Source organism: Rousettus aegyptiacus, unplaced genomic scaffold (genome assembly GCF_014176215.1).
Source record: "Rousettus aegyptiacus isolate mRouAeg1 unplaced genomic scaffold, mRouAeg1.p scaffold_m13_p_2, whole genome shotgun sequence".
Taxonomy (NCBI): Eukaryota; Metazoa; Chordata; class Mammalia; order Chiroptera; family Pteropodidae; genus Rousettus; species Rousettus aegyptiacus.
The window spans coordinates 143,965,225-143,987,013 of NW_023416295.1; the positions used below are offsets into that span (position 1 = coordinate 143,965,225).

The 21,789-nt window shown below is 36.7% G+C and overlaps 1 protein-coding gene and 2 pseudogenes across 3 annotated transcripts in view; 2 read left to right on the top strand and 1 right to left on the bottom strand.

Annotated features, from left to right (window-relative positions):
- Window positions 1-8,757: 8,757 nt before the first annotated feature.
- Window positions 8,758-8,874, bottom strand: LOC118613875 (annotated as a pseudogene).
- Window positions 8,875-18,676: 9,802 nt separating this feature from the next.
- LMNTD1 (lamin tail domain containing 1) overlaps window positions 18,677-21,789 on the top strand; it is a 237,692-nt gene continuing 234,579 nt past the window's right edge. For all 3 annotated transcript variants that reach the window (XM_036237235.1, XM_036237233.1, XM_036237234.1), the window contains exon 1: window positions 18,677-18,999. The gene's annotated coding sequence lies outside the window, so the exon portion shown is untranslated. The remainder of the gene's footprint in view (window positions 19,000-21,789) is intronic.
- On the top strand, window positions 20,649-20,772 carry LOC118614235 (annotated as a pseudogene).

Sequence of the window (21,789 nt, forward strand, 5' to 3'; positions counted from 1 at the left end):
ACCTCAACCTCAAGCCTTCCATTTGTTTCCTTTTCCCTTTTGCTTTGTTTTTCTTTTTTTCTGGTTCAGCCAAGTTCCCTAAGTCATGTTGATTATAAAATGGAATCTGATTTTATCTCTAGGATATGTTTTGTGATTATAAAACATTTTTAAATCCAATATACAAAGATTTTAACATAATGTAATAAATCCTCTATCAATTAGTGATACCAGATAGGGTCACAGCATTAATCCAAATATTCAAGTTATGTGCTTTAATTTTTAAAAAGAAAATTATTTTCATCTTCCAAAGTGACAACTTAAATCTATAGTGAAATCGATTGGTCATCTTCAGTAGCATTGCAAATTATTTTGCTGATTTTAAAAACCATTACCAAAAAAGTATTGATGGAAATACTTGGAATCTTTGTAATACTTTTTATCAAATTTTGCAGTCATGAACTATGGTAGTTTAAGCCCTATAAATAAAGTTAGTACTATATTTATGTTAATAAATATGCAGTATTAAAATAGGTATTAATTTTATAAATAAGTAAGGATATTGTGCTTTCTTAGTAGAAAGAGACAAAAATTCAGTTCAGAAGTTACCCTTTTTATTTGTACATATAGACACAACTCGATTAGTGAGGGCGGGTCTATTTTTCCTTCTTTCAGGCCATCTTGGAATGGCAATTATGAGTTAGGGGGCCAACTTTATTTATTTATTTATTTGTCTATTTATTTATTTATTTATTTAAATTAGTTTCAAGTATACTGTATGTACATTGGTTAGGCATCTATATAGTTCATAAAACGATCCCCCCTAATTGCTCCCTCCCTCCCCTAGCCTTCCACCTAGCCATCATATTCATGCTAACTGCATTAGAAGAGACCAACTTAAGGTAGGCCCAGCTTTGTCTGTAATTAGATTAGGTAACATCTTCTCCCTTCATTATTGGTGGTTTGCTCCAGACATCATAAAGAGGATATATTTTTTAGGGCCTGGCATCCATGAAGATCAATTATGACTTTCTTCAAATTGTATTTTTGAATTGGTGTGTTTGTGCATCATCATATGAGATGTCCATCTAAAGACTTTATGCAGAAGAGATATAGATCCCTTATGTTTGCACTGTTATTCCTTCTATATGTATATATTAACAAATAGTATCACATAGTCTTCATTTGAGATTAATTTTTAAAAAGTTCCAGTATATTCTCTTTCAATAAAGAAATAATCGAATTTAAAGTTTTATCAAAATGTCATTTCATCTACAGCTATTTCAGTATCTCTAAAAAAATAAGGACGCTTTTAATAAAAAAAAAAATACTTCTCATAATTCTCAAACCTGAAAAATTAACAACATAAATTTACGCTTGAAAAGTTGGGGAAACAGATTGGGCTATATTGGTTACAATTATAAGCAGTAAACTGATACTAGCTGTCTGTTAGAGGAAGTGCCATTGATAGGTATGATTACAATCATTGATGAAGAATGAGGGTTATACCTTTGCTGAACCTGATGATATTCTATGTTGTGATTCTGGTATCACGTAGAATATCTAAGTCACATGAATCATTTGATATCTGCACTGGGAAGCCAGTGGGAAAAAATGGGAAGATAATTTTGAAAGAATTGTGGGGTAATGCCAAAGAAGGGTCTTACTTGCAATCATAAGTCCTTTATACCTTGATCTTATCAACCTGATTAATTCTCAAGTTTGAGTAAAACCCCATTATTCATTTTCAGTGTCTTATTTCTCACTAAGTATTTCTGGAAAAATCTATGCTGTGCATTATTTATCTAATCTCTGCCAAACCCTTAATACATTTTGGTAGTCTTTTAATTTGATTAAATTAGACCATATTTGATTTTTCTATTTATCATTGTTTTGTGATCCCTCTGTTACATCAGGTAGAAGATAGGAAGTCAGGCACATCCAGATGAGTCCATGAAGATTGCTAAAAGGGAAGAGAGTGAGGCGTAAAGCTGAAGGGTACATTTCAGGGATCAAATATTATCAGGGACAAATCATCATACCCTAGATAGGAAGATAAAAGTTACAACCTCAAACCGAGGACCAGGTGGAGAACTGGCTTAACAAATCAATAACAAAATTATTTGGAAAATCTCCAAATATTTAGAATTTAAATAAACAATACATTCTAAATAATCTATGGATGAAAGAAGAAATCACAAGAAATTTAGAAAATATTTTGAACTGAATGAAAATGAGCATATGACATGTAAAATTTGTGTGATGTAGCCGAAGCAGTGTTTAGAGAAAAATTTATAATATTAAATACTTACATTTGACAAGAAGAAAGGTGTCAACTCGATAATCTTAAGAAACTAGAAAAAGAAGAGTAAATTTAACACAAAATAGAAGAAAGAAGGAAATAATGAAATAGAGAAAATAAGAATAGAGAAAATCAGTGAAATTAATAACTGGGTTTTTCAAAAGATTAATAAAATTGATAAAAACTATTCAGACTAAGCAGGAAAAAAGAAAAGAAAACACTAAGGACAGTATCACAAGTGAAAAGGTGAATCTCACACTACAGATTTAACAAATTTAATTATATTTCTTACACATTCAATGAGTCTATCCTTAATTTTCATTTTAATCGTCACCAATATTTAAAGGATAATAAGAGTATATTATCAGCAACTTATATGAAATTGACAAATTCCTAAAGAGACAGAAACCATAAAGCTCTCTCAAGAAGAAATAGAATACATGAATAGTCTTATATTTGTAAAATAAATTTGTGATCATTTAGCTGGGTCCACACTAGATTTGTTTGACTTCAAAACAATGAAGTAGTCAAAGTTGTTCAACAAAAACTCTCCTACTATGCTACCTATTCACCTTAAAATGTCTCTATGAGCCTATGTAAAGTTTTCTAACCTGCCGGATGGTGAGGATAAAGTGATTTTAGTTACCGATTTCCAAATATACTTGGTTTCGCTCATGCAAGCAAATGAGTTACTTCTTGAATAGGAATAGGACAAACCGTAGAAAACTTCATCAAGGAGATGAAATTTGATTTGTATATTAAAAAATAAAGATTGGTGCACCACGGAATAAAGGTAAGAAAGGTTTCCCAGTTGTAGTGTTATGATAGAGCATTCTCGATGGATTTTCGGATGGCCTCTATTCATTGGAAGGGTTACAGAAATGGAAAATACAGCCTAGAATGCTTTATTTCTATACCTGGAAAGCTGTTGGAAGCCAAGATTAAGTAGAAACTCAATGAACGCCCAAGAAACATAATTTATTGGGGGAAAGTTTTAGTTTCCTCTAAGTATAAAAAGAAATGTGTGGTCAGTGCAAAGCATTTGAGAAAGATTTTTTAAAAGTTATCAGGGAATTGAAGAACAAATTTTGTCATGGATAAATGACTAGCCTGGAGACCTAAAACAAAAAAAGAATAAATAAGTATTTCTAAATAATGCAGAAGTACAAATAGTGGGATTACCTGAGATCAGTACTAGAATTGGTTTATTTAAAATTTTTATAAATGAGTGAAAACTTCAAATTCAAAAATGTGATATTTTTTCAGGTGCAAAGGTGCCTAGTACAGAGGGAAAATCTGAGGCAGTATCTCAGAGGCTGAATTAATGGACAGGAAATTGGCAAATGAACTTTATTCTGACAAACATAGGTTATTGTGTATATATGTAGAAAACTCAAAGTGTATTTATAAAATGATGAATTTCAACATTCAGTCATACTTCTGAAAAGAAATCCAGGAATTATCGTAGGCTATTAATATTCTCCTGCTTTTATTTTTTTAATTTTTATTTTTTTCCAATTACATTTGACATTCAAAATGATTTTATATTAGTTTCAGGTGCACAACACAGTGCTTAGACATTTATATAATTCATTAAGTGATTCTCCTCAATTAGTCTAGTACCCACCTGGCACTATACATAGTTATTACAATATTATTGACTATATTCCCTATGCCATACTTTACATCTCCATGACTATTTCATAACTACCAATTTGTACTTCTTAATCTCTTCCCCTTTTTCACCGAGCCCTCAATCCCTCCCCCATCTGGCAGCCAGCGTTTTGTTCTCTGATCGATGAATATGTTTCTGTTTTATTTGTTCGTATGTTATGTTCTTTAGATTCCATATATAAGTGAGATCATATGGTATTTGTCTTTCTCTGTCTGACTTATTTCACTTAACATAATACCCTCTAGGTCCACCTATGCTGCTGCAAATGGTAAGATTTTATACTTTTTTTATGGCCAATCTTTTGTTTTTAAAAGGAAAATTAAATAAATATAAAAGGAAAGAAAGCAAAAGAAAGAAAATTTTGTGTGCATGCCTGTGAATTTATCTTAATGTTATTAGAAATATTCCTCAAGTTTCAACTGATGTCACCAGGCATTATAAATTGACTAGAAATGATGTAGTGTTATAACATACTCAAAATTTCATTAAATTACAGAAAAAAATCCAGCAAAGATTTTACATAGATGGCAGTGATGAGGCATAGGTTGTAATTCGTAATGATATCTGTGCATATAGTCACATATTTCTTCTTCTTGATTTCAGTCAGCATGAAATAATTATGTGTTCCAGACTGGAGTGCATTTAAAAGTTCTGTTTTAAAAGTTCATGCAGATTTACCACTTTGCTCTAAGAAAAATCTGCTCCTAATGTTATGCTCCCCACTGGCAAGCCATAAATGGATACCCAAAAGATCAGAATAGCTAATAAGTAGAACTTTAGAATAGCTTCTCACAAATCAGACTGGAACAAATGTGAGATCCATGTAGCAGTGATTAAATATGCCTCCTCAAATTATATAACATATATTTAAGGTTTGAATATATCCTATTAGCAAATTCAGGTTTGATCCCCTATGTGGGTTCTAATAATGCAGTTTAAGAAATGAAAATGGCTTGATAGGTTCAAGAAAACTAAGTAGAATATTAAACAAAGACTATTTAATGCACATTTCCTTCATGGAATATGATGGCTATAATTTTTCTTTGGTTTAGGCCTCACACACCTCAATGCAACATTTAGGTAAGCATAACAATCCTTTCTAGATTTTCTTTCAGCTCTTTTTTTCTAGCAGCCTGTACATTTATGAGGTTATAAAAAAATATACTTGAAAATTGTCTTCATGGCAGCTTCTTCAGATAGATCTATGCTTAGGTCAGGCAGTAAAATAGCGAATATTCATGAGTAAGAGTGGAGCACAAGGAGAGTAAATCATGAAAGCAATTACAGGTAATAAAATTTTTCTTTTTCTCTATTCAGCTGCCCTACCCCTTATTTCAATCCCTTCACCTTTGTTCCTCTTAGTTGAGGAAAGTTCTTGAGGAAAGAGTCTGAGTGGTTTTGGTCTCATAGGAAACAAAAGTTGAATTTATCAAGTATAAGGCAAAAGTTCCGTAGGTACAATCAAAATGCTTTCTAGTTCAATGACTCAAGTTAGGTGGTCTCTAAAGGGTCTCAGATTTGGTCCTTCACACACCCATAAAAAAGTCTTTGATACTGAATGAGTGGCCTTATTTTGGGCAGAGAGCTAATCTGTCTCTTTACAAAGTAAGTGGTTCATATTTCTGTCTTCACTCCTTGCCTTACATACTCAATTGGTTGTGATAAAAGAGTTCAGTAGAGAACATTAAGCTGAGATACTGTTAGGGATAGGCATCTTTGAAGAGAGGACTGTGCCCAGGGCTTGGAGTGATAACTGCATGTGAGTCCTGGCTCAGGACTGTGACCTGGACTTCTCTGAACCAATCTATATCTATAACAACAACAACAACAAAAAGCCCACTCATCTGGTAGTTTTCCATCACGAAGATGGAAAGAGTTATAGCTGAAAATATTTTGTAATTTGTAAAGCACACTAATGTGTATTATTGTGATTGTTTCTTGTATTTGTTAACAATGCTCATGTCATTGTTATCTCCCAAGCCAGTTTTCAGCTAGCCTCAGGATGGATTCCGAACTGTTTGAAGTAGACAATGACCGGCATTTTATCACTCCCTCTTCTTTTATGCACATGTAGTCCAGAAAAACACAATGCAAAACCCTTGGCAGGTGTCCAATCCTTGTTTCAAGAGCTGGAACCAGGTTTCTCTTTTGCATCCTACAGCACCAGTGTAAGCTCAGATTCCCCTTGGACTCTCTGCCATTCTGCCTTCAATTCTGTCACTTAAGATATAAGAAGTGGTTAAGTATTTGAGTAGTTATCTGTTTTTTGCTTCTCTTTTAACCATTTGTAGACAGAGTTTTGAACAGGTTCTGAGATAGAGATTTGCATGCAGGAAGTTAACTAGGGAGAGCTCTAAGGACTTCTTATTAGAGAGTGAGGGGAAATAGAAGAGTCAGCAGCCATTCAGAGGAGACAAAGAACTTGAACCATGATGCAGTTGCAACAGAAACCTCAGCAGATTCCCTTGTGGAGTTCTAGAGTTGGAACAGCCCTTCCCGAATTGAGACGAGGGTGCAGGGTCTTTTTGTCCCCACCTCAAGTAGTCACTAGATGCAGGCTGCCCTAGGAGAGCAAGGAAGCTCCCTTTGACTGAGGAAAGTTCCTGATTAGGGAATTAGCTGTGAGTCATCAGCAGGCTCAGCCTCCTGGGACATCTGGGCAGCACACCACATATCCACTATAAACTCTCAGAGTCATGGTGAAATTTCAGGCACTGAAGGTAACATTTTAAGAAAGGAGATCCCTGCTTTGTTTCTCTGTAACACTTTTCTTCCTCGGAAAGGTAGATACTGTTGTGCAGAATGACATATACACATGGTTGGAGATGGTAAGCAGGAATGAGAGAAAGATTGATCACCTGCTCCCTCCCATCCACATATTTCACTTCTTTCCATTCTATGGCTGGATTACCAACTCTCTTGCAAAAAGAGCTCACGTGGACTCATACTGGTCAGCCAGGTGGACTCAGACTGGTCAGCCTCTTGAAGAGGATATGACTGATGGGCGATCTCTCCCTCTCCATCCTCCTCCTTCCTCTTTCCTAAAGAATATTTCTTGCCCATTCTCTGGGAAATTAAGTTAATATGTTTCTCTGAATGGAAGCTGACTTAATGTAAAATCTGTAGCTCAAGTAAGTTCCATACTATACCTGAAACGGTGAAATGATAAAGTAACAAAAATATGTTTCCCCCTTTCCTTCTCCCCTCCCCAGTGTGTGTGTGTGTGTGTGTGTGTGTGTGTGTGTGTGTGTGTGTGTGTGTTTATTGAGGGGGGAGATCAACATAGAGATTTGCTATATTTATAGCAATATCTACCATGTATTGAGACTCTTTTATATGCCAGATGCTTTATGTATATTGTTGCTAAATATCCCAATAACCTAGCACAGTAATTAGTATTCACACTGCTTCATAGAACAGGAAATTGCTGCCCAAAGAGTTTATGTGAATTGCTCACGTTCCACAGCCAGTAAGTGATAGAGGAAGAATTTGAAGCTCTGTCCAGATCCCAAATCCATACTGACTCTGTGAAAAGGAGTTTCAAGTTCTTTTGCATCTCATATTGGGTGTCTTAGGGTAGACATTAGCTTTGAAAGGCAGGAAAATAAGTTTAGACATGGATAAATAGGACCCTACTTCTGCCTCTGCTCACACTTCTACAATTATCCTGGGTATGATGGCAAGAGCTAATTGCTTACACATCCCCAGTAACACACAAAGTCTTTATTCAGTTAGAAAACTTTAATAACTAGTTTTTGCCTTGCTTGAAACAGCCTCTAATCTTCCTGGTAGAAAGTGGTGAATTTTTCTCTCACAGCTGGTATGGGCTTCAATTACAATAGAATAGTTAACTTTCATTTGTTATAAGATCTTGAGTAGGAATATGCAGTGTTCAATTGTAAAATGTCATAGTCCAAACTCAAAAACATTTGCCTTTATTAGTTTATAGGACTTTTCTGTTAGAGCTATCCTTGAAGCTGGTAAACTTACTCAAAGACTTAAGACTCTTCATGCTGGTTTTTAATGGGGGCCATCTGAAGAGAATGTCATTACCTAAAAGATTGCTCCTCATGGTGAAAATGTTCAGCTTCGGTTACCTTCCAATGAAAGAAGGACCCTAATCTTTGCCACCAGCTCCCAGGTTGGGAGTAAACCAAAGTAGGTTCAAGGGCATTAATCCTTCTCTTGGAGCAGGAGTGGGTAAATACCTATTCTCTCCCATCTTCATAGTGTTCCTAAAGATTTTTCTTCCACAGGTTGCATAAGTTTGGTCTCGGACATGCCCAGCACACAGCCTGTGATATATATTTTTAAACAGTACCGGGTTTTAGAAAATGAAGTCGGGTTGTCAAAATTAAAACAGGCTAAGAGTGTTTGTGCAGGTTGAGTCCTTTACTCAAGGCATCAAGTTACTAAAAGATTAGCTTTTCGCTGAAATGCTAAATGTCTGTAGAAGTAATCTGAGAAATACCATTTAATAATATTAAAGACTTGAAGAGACAGGAACTGACTTATAAGAAAAGAAAGTATTGAGAAAAAGGGTCAGCTAACTAAAGGCTTAGAGATGTGTTAGGATCTGTACTAGAGAGAAAAGGGGGAAATAAAAATTTGTTAGTTTTTACTGTAGTTGTTTCTCCTTCCTTCCTTCCTTCCTTCCTTCCTTCCTTCCTTCCTTCCTTCCTTCCTTCCTTCCTTCCTTCTTTTAGGCAAGGCAACCCTTGGTTGACCTCAGAGATTGCAAGGACCTTGTCAGTTTACAATCCCTTATTTTTTTATTTTTTATTTTTATTTTTATTTTTTATGCCCACAGCACCAGGTCTTCCTAGGTGGTCCCCCATCCAAGTACTAACCAGGATGACCCTATTTAGCTTCAGAGATCAGACGGGATCAGTGCATTCAGGGTAGTATGGCCATAGACTTTTTTTTCCTTTCTTATGTCAATGGTACACAGATGGTTAAATATTACATATAGGTAACTTAAGTAACCGACTAGCCAGTGTAGCTTTCTGAACTGTGACCATAGGAAGATGAAAGTGTTCTGGGTATATCATTATTTAGTAAAATATTACAACAAACCCTTTAGTGATAGCATGATACATTAGCTAATACAGCACGACGGGGCGGTGGGGAGGAGGAGGATGACATAGTAAGGCACACTCACTGAGTAAAGGAAGCCACAGGCAGGACCCAATAAACTACATCATGGAGAGTGATTTCATTCAGCATAAACACCATAGGCATTAGCTGATGGGTTAGGACATGAAGACATAGGGTTATGAAATCGTATTAGTCTCATATAGTTGTTATTCTTATAACAACCTTGTGAAGAAAGGTCAATTTGTTTTACCCAAACTTCTAACATAATGCTGAACTCAAAACAGGCAATCAGCAAATACGTGGTAGCGAATGAATGAATGAGTGAAATAGTGTGTTTATTAGGAGTTGCCAAATTGTTAGTAATAATTACATGATGAAACAGCGACTTAAAACAGATAGTTTTATTTTCTTTCACATAAAAAAAAAGTCTGCAAGCAGATGGGCCAGGGCCATGTCACAATTATACAAGATTTCCATTATCCTTAGCATACAGAGACTTTTAAAAGGTTTCCTCATGGTTACAAAATATCTGCTCAGTTACAACTGTCATATCTCAGCTAAAGGCATGAAAAAGGAAGAAAGGGGAAAGGCCAAAAGGAGCCCACCTCTCAGATAAGTCAACTCCCTTTTCATAGCTTTCTGGGACACCTATGCAGATGACTACTCATTGGTTACATCTATTTGTTAGAGAGTATGAGAAATGTAATCTTTGGTTATGCGTATAGTCTTGCTAATGAAAATTAGATTCTATTAGTAAGGGAAAAGGATGTGGAGGAGGCAATTACCAATCTCTGCTATAAACAGTGGTCAAAATTGCCTCCATACTGGGATTCAATCTCTTGCTATACCTGTAAGATTAGATGTTCTCCCAATACAATGCATATGTTGTGTGTGTGTGGGGGGGGGAGGGGGGAATCAATGCTTTGGAATTTAGGCAGGGAAGTATGAAAAGAAATTATATGATGGAATTGATGAGTCAGGGACATGGAGATGTCAAGGCAGGAGAAATAGGGCATTCTAGGAATAAAACAAGGATGGAGAAACAAACTCTTGATGAGGCTGACAGCAAGTATCGTGGTAAAGGTGTGATAGAGCTAGAAAGATAGGCAGCTGTGGTCTGAGAATGGAATATGGGGTTTAAGGTTCCAGAGGCTTAGCTGTTCCAGAGAGTGACAAACTTCAGAGCCTGGTTTTCAAAGTAGAGTGGAGCTGAAGGTCATGAAAGTAGATGAGAGCACATAGATGTATAAACTCCAATGGTATAGAATCATATCTATTAAATGAGCTTTACGTATATGTTTTTTAGTTGTGCTAAACACAAATGGATTTTCTTTTTTGTTGTAAAAGCAATATAATTACATTTTGAATAATTGAGGGGAAGAATCCTCACATTCTCACTATCTATACAACTCATATCTGGATTGGTGTATTGCCTTCCACATGATATACACAATTATAACCACAGCTTGCTTATGATTGTCTATACTTTTATTCTAATTTAACATTAACATTTAACATTATATTGTAGGCATTATAATGATGTTGTAACAGAACTTATAATTAATTGACAAATTCTTAATAAGTATTTCAAATCACAGTTTTGAGATACTCCAGATCACATATCAAGGCCATGTTTCTAAAGACTCATTAGCATAGCATTCACCACCCAAAACACAGGGTCAAGATTCTGAGTGTGTGTTTTGATTTTTGCAAATTTTATTACATATTTAATTATAACTTGAACAATGATATTTTTTTTAATGTGTCTTTGGATCCATTCTTGCCAGAGAAAACTTTTAGGAGTTCAGCAATAAGGTAAAACAAATTCTCACTCCACTAAATGATCGTCTTTCAGCAAACTTAAATCTTTTCCAACCCAGGAGAAAACCAGAGATGCTCTTTCGGCCCAGGTAGTTAAGTGAGAACCAATGAAAGTTTGTAACTATTTTATGTTGTATTTAGGATAAAATTATATAAAGTATCTTTAAAAGATGCTTCTAAAGGGAAGCTGGGCTTTACATATTATTGCCTACTTATAAAAGACAGTTTTTCATATTATTTGATTTGCTTAAAGCTCTTCAGTAAGCTTCTTTATCACTTAGCAGGAAAAGTTCAAATCTATAATGTGGTGAATGAAGCCCTTTGTGGTTTGAACTCACTCTTACCTTTCTAGCATCATGTCTTGCTTCTACCAGTCTCCTGCACTCAGTCACATTGAACATTTGTGTCAATAAATGTGCCCATGCTGTTCCACAGCTGTTCCATTTTCTGACCTGTTCATCTGCTAATTCATCTACTTCCTTGACTTCTAAGCATAGTCAGGGGCTTTCTCCTTCCTCTTCCTGTGGTTTTTGTAATCATATGGCTATTCTCATTCTCTTTACTCTTTACTGTAGCTATTTGTATTTCTGTCTCCTCCACTAGATTATGAGTCCTAGGGACCAGAGCTTAACCATTTCATCTCCCTAGTGTCTGACATATGTTAGTTTTCTAGCATATTTTTTCAAGCGATGTCCCTCTAACCCTGGGTACCTCACCTTGTAGCATCCATTACTGTGCTCGTTTCCCTTCATACTTATTGAACGAATCACAGAGCTCGACTCCTTTACTTCCTGTCCACATTTCCAACTCAGGGTAATAGCATTCCTATCCTCTCCGCTGCCAGAAGCACTCTTGGAAAGGTGAGCAATGACTCACACATTGCCAAACCCTGTAAATACTTTCCAGCCTGGAATTATTTAAAATATTCCATGCCTTTTGCCCTGGGGGGACTGCTCTTTTCATCATACAGGGCAAGCGTTGGCCCCTCCCTTCTCCAACACTGGGGATTCCTCCTCCCTTTCTAACCTTTGTCCTCCTTTGTAAACTCTTCACTGCTTGCCCTTCTCTAAGGTTTGGCCCTCAGTCCACTGCTCTTATTTTCTACACTCAATGTTGAAAACTTTTACAACATCATTTTATCTCCATGGCTTTAACTACCACTTACCTTTTAATAAGTCTCCAAACTATATCTAGTCTTTACCTCTCATGTGCACTCCAGATTTAAATACCGAACTGCCCAATGGACACATAAACATATTTTATAATCTCCTTGAACACAAGTGCAAACCTGAACTAAACATCTACTCTCCAGCCTGTCTTCATTACAGTCAGCTCCACCCTCTCCCCCTCAAAGAATCCTTTTGAATTTCTTGTGTTAGCAACAACACCGAAGACCCAGCCAGCTACAGCCATTTTGTGTCTTCTCTCTTCCTTGTTCCTCCACAAGTAATGTGCATGTCTTCGGTATGGCACTGCACCCTAAATCTTCCACTAAGTAGAGAGACCTTCCGAAGCACAAATTCCGCCTTGTTTTCCTTATTTTTAACCCTGGAATGGCTTTCTGTCCTTTAGGATTAAGCAAACTTTCTCTTTTTTATTTTCACTTTTCTTTTTCTTTTTATTTATTTTCAAGTATACATTACATTGGTTAGACACCTATATAGTTCATAAAATGATCCCCCCAATTACTCCCTCTCTCCCCTCCACCTAGCCAATATGTTAATGCTAACTGCGTTCCCTATGCTGTGCTCCCCATCCCCGTGACCATCTATCAGCTACTAATTTGTCCTTCTTTAGCCCTTAACCTCATTCTCCCAGCCCCCCAAACCCTCCTCCCCTCTGTCCATCACCAAATTGTCCTCTGTAATTGTGAGTCTATTTTTAATTAGTTTGTTCTTGTTATTCCTTTGATTCCACATATAAGTTAAATCATATATAGTGTTTATCTTTCTCTATCTGACTTAAATACCTTCTAGGTCTATCAAAGCAATATCTTTGTCCATCTCCTTTCTTTTCAAATGTAGGGGTCTTTTTTTTTTTTTTTTTATCCTTTCAGCCACCCTATATTTTGGTTGGACCACTTAATTCTTTTTCATTTAAGGTACTTATTGATAGGAATGTAGTTGTTACTATTCTTTATTCCTGTTTTTGATGCATGTTTTTTTTCCTTTTTAAAGAAGTCCTTCCAACATTTCCTGTAATATTGGCTTGATAGTGATAAGTTCCTTTAGCTATTTTTTGTCTGGGAAGCTCTCTGTCCTTCAACTCTAAATGATAGCTTTGCTGGATAAATTATTCTTGGTTGTAGATCCTGGGTCTTCATCTTATCGAATATTTTTTTGCCAAGCCCTTCTATCCTGCATAGTTTCTTTTGAGAAATCAGCTGCCAGTCTTATGGGTGTTCCTGTATTTGTCATTATTTGTTTTTCTCTTGCTGCTTTTAATATTTTTTCTTTGTATTAAAACTGGCATTTTAATTATGATGTGTCTTGGTGTGGGCCTCTTTAGATCCTTTATTTTTGGAATTCTCTGAGCTTCTTGGGGTTTTATGTCCATTACCTTCACCAGATTAGAGAAGTTTTCTCTCATTATTTCTTTAAACAGCTGTTCAACATCTTGATTTTCTTCAGTTACATTGGTCAGATGAATATTTAGAGCTTTAATAGTGTCTCATATCCTCCTTAAATTATTTTTATAGTCTTGGCATCTTTTTTCTTGCCATTCTGATTGAGTGTTCTGATTGGCTTTCCTGTCCTCTAGATAGGGTACGTGATCCTCTTCTTTATTTGCTTTGTTTATTCCTTTATTTATTCCATTTAATACACTTATCATCTCAGATAATGTGTTCTACATTTCAGACTGGTTCTCTTTTATAATTTCATTTCATTTGTTTTTTTTTTTTTATCCTTTTGTTGAAGTTCTCATTGAATTTTTCTATACTTCCCAAAAGTTGATCGAGCATCTTTATAACCAGTGTTTTGAACTCTGCATCTGTTAGATTACTTGACTCCATTATATCTGGATCTCTGTTCTCTCTCATATGGTTTCTGCTTCTTTGTCTTCCCATTTTGGCTGCCTTTCTATGTCTGTTTCTATGTACTAAGCAAAACTCCTACATCTTCTGGTTTTATTAGTGTGGATTTGTGAAGTCGGTGTCCAGTGGCATAGTCCTGAAAGGGGTTCAGCTGCAGGCCAAACTTAGCCCAAGCCTCTACCCCTCCAGGGCCACCTGTTAAGATTCAGCAAGCAATCCACAGATGTTATGCTTAAAGTTGCCTCAAAAGGCCACACCAGAAATCGAGGCCAGTTACCTCCAGTGTGAGTCTAGACACTGCTCAGCAAGGAGCACCTGACTCGCTGAGGACTCATCTGAATGTGGCTTGGGTGGGGCCGTGAGTTGGGGGAGGCAGGGTTTCAGGGAATCCTCTGGGTGGAGCGACATCTGTTATCCAGTTTGATGATGTCAGGGCTATGACAGCACTGTGTCCGCGCACTGGGAGGAGGGCTCAATAGGAAACAATAGATACCGCTGGCACTTCTATACAGAGCAAGTCTTGCCTTGGCCCTCATTCCAACAATGTCTCTCAGTAAGTCCCTGAGGCCCCCCACATACAGCCCAACCGGCACTCGTGCTCAGAGCAAGCAGGTCTGTCACTGTAAAAATCCGCTTGTGGATGTGGCCCCTTTAAGAGGCATCTGCCACAGCCTCCGTCTCGCTCAGCTGCTCAGGACCAGGCAGCCCCTCGTCCTCGCCCCGACCTACCTTCTGCCGTTGCAGGGTGCTTTCTTGGATTTCTCCCTAGTTGTATGGCTTGTTCATCTAGATCCCAGGAGATTTTTTCTTGCTGCTGCTCCTCGTTTTCGTCACAACTTTGATTTGGTTGCCAGAGGGATGAACAGGGCCTTTATCATCTATGTTGTTGTTGTTTTCTTTCCTAGAATTAAGCAAACATTCTTTAGCAGGGCATAGCCAGCTCACCGTGACTTGGCCCCTATTTTCCCTCTTGCCACTCCCTGCTTTGCACTTTTATGTTTAGTAACCTTGAATTACTTGTGGTACCTCACTTTCTTGTTTTGTCTGTGATGGTCTCTCGGCCTAGAATGCTCTTTAACCTTCATTCACCTGATAATCCTAATTATCACACAAAGCTACTCTCAGGATCACTACTTTCAGGATTTTTCTCCGACTGTCCAGCCCTGCTGGTTAGGGGCTCAGTTCTGGAGTCATTCTGTTTAGGTTCAAACCCTGCTCCAAACCTTATTAGCCGAGTGACCGTGGGAAAGTTACTAAACCCCTCTAATCATGAGTCTCCCAGCTGAAAAATGGAGATTAAAATAGAATTAATTTAGGAGGTTGTTAGAGAATTAAATGAGATTCACAGTAGCTGCTATGTGGTAAAAGCTCAATAAATACTTCATGATGTGACTATCATTTTCCTGCATTATGCCTTATCTATTCTTGTACCACCAGAGCTAGGTGCTTTGCATGTTGTCGGTACTCAACACATAGCTGTTGAATTGAACCAAACGGAAATAATTAATGAATGGACTAGAGCAGTGGTCCCCAACCCTTTCTGGCACCAGGAATCGGTGTTCCTATGAGAACCTAATGCCTGATGATTGGAGGTGGAGCTGAGGCAGTGATGCTAGTGTTGGGGACTGGCTGCAAATACAGATGAAGGTTCGCTCCGTTGCTTGCTGCTCACCCACTGCTGTGAGGCTCAGTTCCTAACAGGCCACTGAGCAGTACTGGTCCATGGTCTAGGGGTTGGGGACCCTCAGACTAGAGAAATTTATGTATGTTGACATATTAAGAATGTACAAATGAGCCAAACAGAAAAAACAGTCTCAGTTAAATGATTTATTCTGATAAGTGCCAACATTCTATTGCAGAAAGAGGTGGGTATATTTGCATCATGTGCTGTGGAACACTGCTCAGATCCACCCTTCAGGATGGAAGGACTCACTCTTTCAGCTGCTGGGAGTATGATGGCAGACTTCTTGCAGCTGAGTATCCCTTTTCTGGTGACTGTGCTGGGCCAGAGTCACTTTGCCCAAGGTGCTGCCTCTGCCTACATCTAAAGACTGGCCAGTGCAGGAGACTAATGTCTGAACTTGGTCTAATTTGGGACCATTTTGCAGGAAAATTCCAGCTTCAGAGTTTGTCCTAGGACTGGATGAGGCTCTGCACAATCCCGCTTCCTTCACATCTGTACAGATGTTGACTCTATGAGCACACCCTGTAATATCCTGTGTACAGATTTCTGTTGTAGAATTTGTGTCCTAGAGATTTCAATCTGCAACATTTTGTAAAGGATGAGAGTTGAGTAAGTTATACTTTAGATACGCTGTATACGAGATGTATATGCAGTGTCTAGCAGTATGGCTGGCACCAAATGGAAGAAGAGATGATTATTGTTTTTGAGGGGTGATAGAACTTAGAAGGGAATGCCAAAGACAGTAGTGGCTGCTTACAGCAACTTCAATCTCTGGCTTATCCTGTACCTCAAATATTGTAAATTGTGAGTCTTTAGGCTCTGTGCCCACGTACATGTATTTTCTATCACTGAAAATGCAAACAAGGAAAGTAAAAGAAATCTCAGAGGCTCCTGCCTGTGGCATGCTCTTGGGGAAATTAATAAATCCTATATTTTGATTGTGTATTCCCTGGCAGGCAGTGATTAAGTACTGAGCTGCATTTTTATTAATAAAAAAAGGGCAGTAACATTAGAAACAATATATTACCTGTCCATATTATGTTAGAATCTCACTTTCAAATGATTTGTTCTGGAGAAAAATTCATTGAATAACTAAAGGTAAGAGGTTTTAGTTTTTAAACTTACCACAAGGGTCTAGCTCAGCTTAAATTAATTCTTAGCATAGATGGCCATGAAAGATTGTTTTTTAAACTCTAGGGTATATCATATTTTCTCTTTATGAGTTACAAAGGAAACAGATATACATTTTAGTACCTAAAATACATGCACATAAAAAATTAAACAATCTAGAATCATAAAAATTAAAAAAATTAAAAAGTGGCCATCTTTCATCATCCCGTTCCTCACAATGTCGTTCCTCTGAATTAGTCAACGTGATAAAGAGTTTGGTGTATATCTAGGAGACTATATCTCACATGCATTTATAATAAAACAGAATAATACAAAAACATGGATAGTGAATCAAACTGTTAAATTTCTTAAACCAATATAGATAGATGTGAAAACCTCTATTCTCTCACTCATCTTCCTGTGTATAAAACATAGGAGCTTCAGTCATTGCTAGAATATGGACAGTTTTCTTCTTGCTTCTTTCCCGAAACAGCTTTGTGTGGGGATATCAGTGGACTTGTGTGTTTCTTTGGAAGTTCAGCTTCTTTTGAAAATGGTGCTACCTCTTACAGTCTAGTTAAAGGGACTTCTTATTTTCTGACTTTTAATATTTTGAGTCCCTCTGTTCATGTCATACTTAGATTTGCTGCTTTCATTAGCTCATATCACTTTTAACTTAACAGCAAAGAATTAGAAAACTTCTGCTTCTTAGACCATTGTTAGTACTTCTTTTAAAATTCGTTTGTACCTGTCACAACTTGTGCCCTCTCCTGTCCCAATACCAACTGCATTTCCTATGTAAACAACAGCAAAAGGCCTCAGTCATTACTGCAGAAATGATTAAGAAAGATTTTGAGGTTCGTAAACCATAAAATGGAAATGAAACCTGTTTCCTTGAAAATTCTAAATCATAGAAAGTTTGAACATAAAAGGTTAGAATCATCCAATTTCATTTTACTGAAGATGAATTTTTAACAGCACAGTAGAATAATCTAATATGCAAACATAAAATGTGTCAAGATATGATTGGTGTAGATGCAAATGCATTTGGAGACAAGACTCTAGACAGATAAATCTAGATAAATAGGAAAAAAATTTGATGACAAGACCGAGCCCTTTGCATTCAGAAAACAAATATTATTACTGGTTTTGAACATTTCCAGCAGACTGGATAGAAACAAGCCAATCTTAAATAATGCTGGTTGTGTGTCTTTTTAAAAACAGGTTAGCCATAGCTGGAATTTTTTATTTCAGTTAGTAACTTAGATTTTTCAGGTCTAAAAATAAAAATATATGGTCCTTAATTATAGACTGCTGCTGTTTTTTTCCTAAGAAACATAGGACTAATTTATATTCGTGTTTCCTTTGTCATAAAAAAATAGGAATAAACACCAAATTGTTGTATCTGCACCACTGACTATAAATATGATATTTTTCTAGTTTCTTATGGTTCATTTGCAAGTCTTTAAATCCTTGCTTTAAATCCTTGCCTTGTCATTAAAACTCCTGCTTTAGAATGAGTGGGATTTTCCTTCAAAAAAGACCATTCTCAGGAGTACTGAAACGCATGTGCTTTCTATCTGCACTGGAGAAAACACTGTAATGCCAACCAACAATTAAAGGATGCAACCATGATAAGAATTTAAATTTAAAATGAATCTGTAAAATAAAACTGAAAAACATCAATATACTGCACTCTTAATGTATGATAGATACGGTAGAACTCTTGAGAGAGAAAATTAAAAAGCTGTGATGAGTCAGAAGAATTAGCGTCTCTGATAGTAGAACTGCTAAACAACCATGAAAACAACCTTTTATGTCATGCATCCTACAGGCCCAGAACTTTTATCTTAAAATGGTCATCCTTAAAACACAGGAAATGTTAGTCAGGGAGGGGGTAATGATATGCAGAATAAAGATAAACTACAAAATTTTCAATTGTCACCATACTTTTGTAACCAGATTCCATCTGAATGCTTTTCCTTAGCTATTACAATAAGCATATTTGAGCCAGTCAAGCACGAACTTTCATACAATAAATGTTTTGAATGCAGTGGCTATTCAACCTTGCCTGTTATTTACTCATACCTAACGTAGTTGATCATGCCCAATTAAATGGAGAACATTCTCCACTGTAACTACCAGCACAGCGGCTGCCTGGGACAACCTACAACAAATCTGGTCGCAGCTGCCCTAGGGATCCAAGCCTGAAAGAATGGTGATTTTACTTTGATATTCTGCTGAAACATCCTGGGACCTATGAGGTTAAAATCTCAGAACACCTAGAGAGAAAAACAGTAAGTACTTCTAAAACAATGCTGGAAAGGAGCTAATAAATTCAGGATTAACACCAAAGACTGATGCAAATGAATTTAATCCCCTTGATGATCAAAGACAAATTAAAGCAAATGAATTATATATGCAAGTCTTCTTTTGTTGCTGTTGTCTTTTGCAAATATTGTGATAATCTTGCATTGTCAACATTACTGGAAAGCTACTTTCTAGCTGTTTTGAACATATTTTCCTACTGAGCATTTGTACACTTAGAATTTTGATGATGAATACATTAATTAGTTTTTAGGGTCCTGAACTTTTTCCTTCATAAAATTTTGATTTAAGGAAAAGACAAAAACGTTTTGATATACACATGTGTATGTGTATACCTGTGTGTATGTATACATATGCTACTACTGATATCTTTTGACATAGACTATACACTTGTATTATTGCCCTAAGTTTGTTGAAAGGTTTTCCTGCTGCTTGAAAAAGAAATGCTAACTATAAGATTTTATAAGAAAGCAAAAAAGACTAGGAGTTTTTAGAATTTCTATTTAATACCAAAATAGTCTCAAAATGATGGGAAATATGTTCTCATAGTAAATATTTTTCTGTACTTTTTTTTTTTATAACCAAATGTTTTAGTAATACATTTTAAATTCTGGAATCACTCCCACGAAAATGAAGTCTAAATATGTATTTCTCAAGTCTTTAATTTGTTAAGATGTTGGTGGATTATATTTATGTAGTTTGACACGCTATACTTCCCGCTGGTAGCAAGCAAGGGATTCAGAGAAGGATGAGATGGTTTTTGTGGAGCAGTTGTCTGGATGCAGTATGGTTTTGAGTTTAGTCTAGGGCTCTGCTTTTGAACTAAGGAGAGGGATAGTTTTGGTTTTGTAATGTAGCTTGAAGTGAAGGCAGAACATGTTCCTTTTCTACCACCATATTAAAAAAAAAAATTAGTGTCTTTGATGACAGCTGTTCTAGGATTGGTTGATTTGTTCAGGTTGAATTTCTTAATCCAGGTTCAGACGGAGGAGAGATTATGTTGTCTTGAAAGGTCAATGGAAAGCTTTGAGACAAGATTTTTCCTCAGAGTGTGTATAGATACTATACCAAATAAAATATTTAATGTAGGAATATTTTAGCCAGGTTTCATTAGGCATTACATTCCTTGGTTGGAATGCATGGTGCAGTGTTCAGTCTACTTACTGCAGTGTGGATGGGTTCATTTGAGCTTGTGGGGAATATCTGCAAGCCTCAGCAAACCAATGCTAGCCTCTAGATAAGAAACAACATTGCCTGGAATTATTTTATTTGCATCAGCGAGACCATATAAAGGAGCTTTTAAAAATGTAGAACGCCAGCAACAATGGTCTCTTCTCTCCACCTTCTTTTTCTTTTGCTTTCATCTTTATTATTATTCTTTTTAAAAGCATAAGTCCTTCCCTAGAAATCAAGGGAATGGCAAAGAGTCTCCACCATTTTTTAACTCCTTAAGTGCTACCAACAGTATATTTGGGGATGTTCTAAAAGCCTGGTGCCAGAGCTCTCTATGTGCTTTTCAAAATGAATTTCAGAGATAGTTCTATAGTGTAGCAGTTAGCATGTCTGTTTTCTATGCAGAAGGTCCTGGGTTTGCACCCCAGTGGAGCCACGGTCCATGGTTTACAGCCATGCCACCCTGAACAAGCCAACAAGCCCGATGTCTGATCTCGGAATCTAAGCAGGGTTGGGCCTGGTTAGTACTTGGATGGGAGATTACCTAGGAAGACCAGGTACTGTAGGCATAAATAATAATAATAATAATAAATTTTAAAAAATGAATTTATCAGCATACACTTTACATAAGATGGTCCTTAAAAAACTGATGGGGACATTCTCTCCAGAATGTGATACCTTGTCTCACCCAATTAATTAGAGACTAGAAATTATTTCCTCTAGAGCTGATAGGACAGTCCCTAACAAGGCCCTCCCCACTCCCCCCCGCCAAGAGTCAGAGCTCTCTGGCCATGCTGGGTCTATCCACATGGCATATATTCTCTGGCATTATTCAGCACATTCTTTGAGTGTTTAGCATTAAATAATTGGACTGCTTTTCATTTCGGTTACTGATATGAGGAAGCATTTGACTAATTCAATACAATTTGGAGAATAAAACTAGATTTGGAAAAATATCAATCCTCTATAGAACATTTTCTTAAATTTTTCCTCTTCTATTAGGTTAATCATAATGAATCATATTCTAAGAGAGAAAATAGTATTTAAAAAGGAAGCAGAAAAGCGATTTTTCCAGTTTAGTAGTACAAATGAAGGGGACTGTTTTTTTCTCCAAAGTGAGAATTAAAGGTATCAGGGCTAATGTATTGGTTTAGTTTATTTTAGTTCCAATTAGTTCAATAAGAGCTTACTAAACATATATAGGTGCTGGTATCAAAGGAGGAGCTGAGGATATGAAGATGAAGAAGAAACCACCTGCTCATTTAAGCAACTCAGGGTCTGATGAGTGAGAGAAGCACACAATGGTCATTTAAAAAAAATATGACAATGATATGAGAGATTTGCTCTCAGGGTGCCCTGGGAATCCAAAGGAAAGGCTCTGAATTTAGCCTGGGGATAGATAGATGGGTGGACGGATGGATGGATGGATGGATGCTGTCGGATGATGATAATATCTGAACTGTGTTTATAGTATGAGAAGGAGGTTACAGGCTAAAAAAGCCTGGAGTTGCGAAAAGAAAAGAAGTGGTTGGGAAGGCATTTCAGGCACAAAGGACAGGAGCTAAGATGGGAAGACACAGAATAGG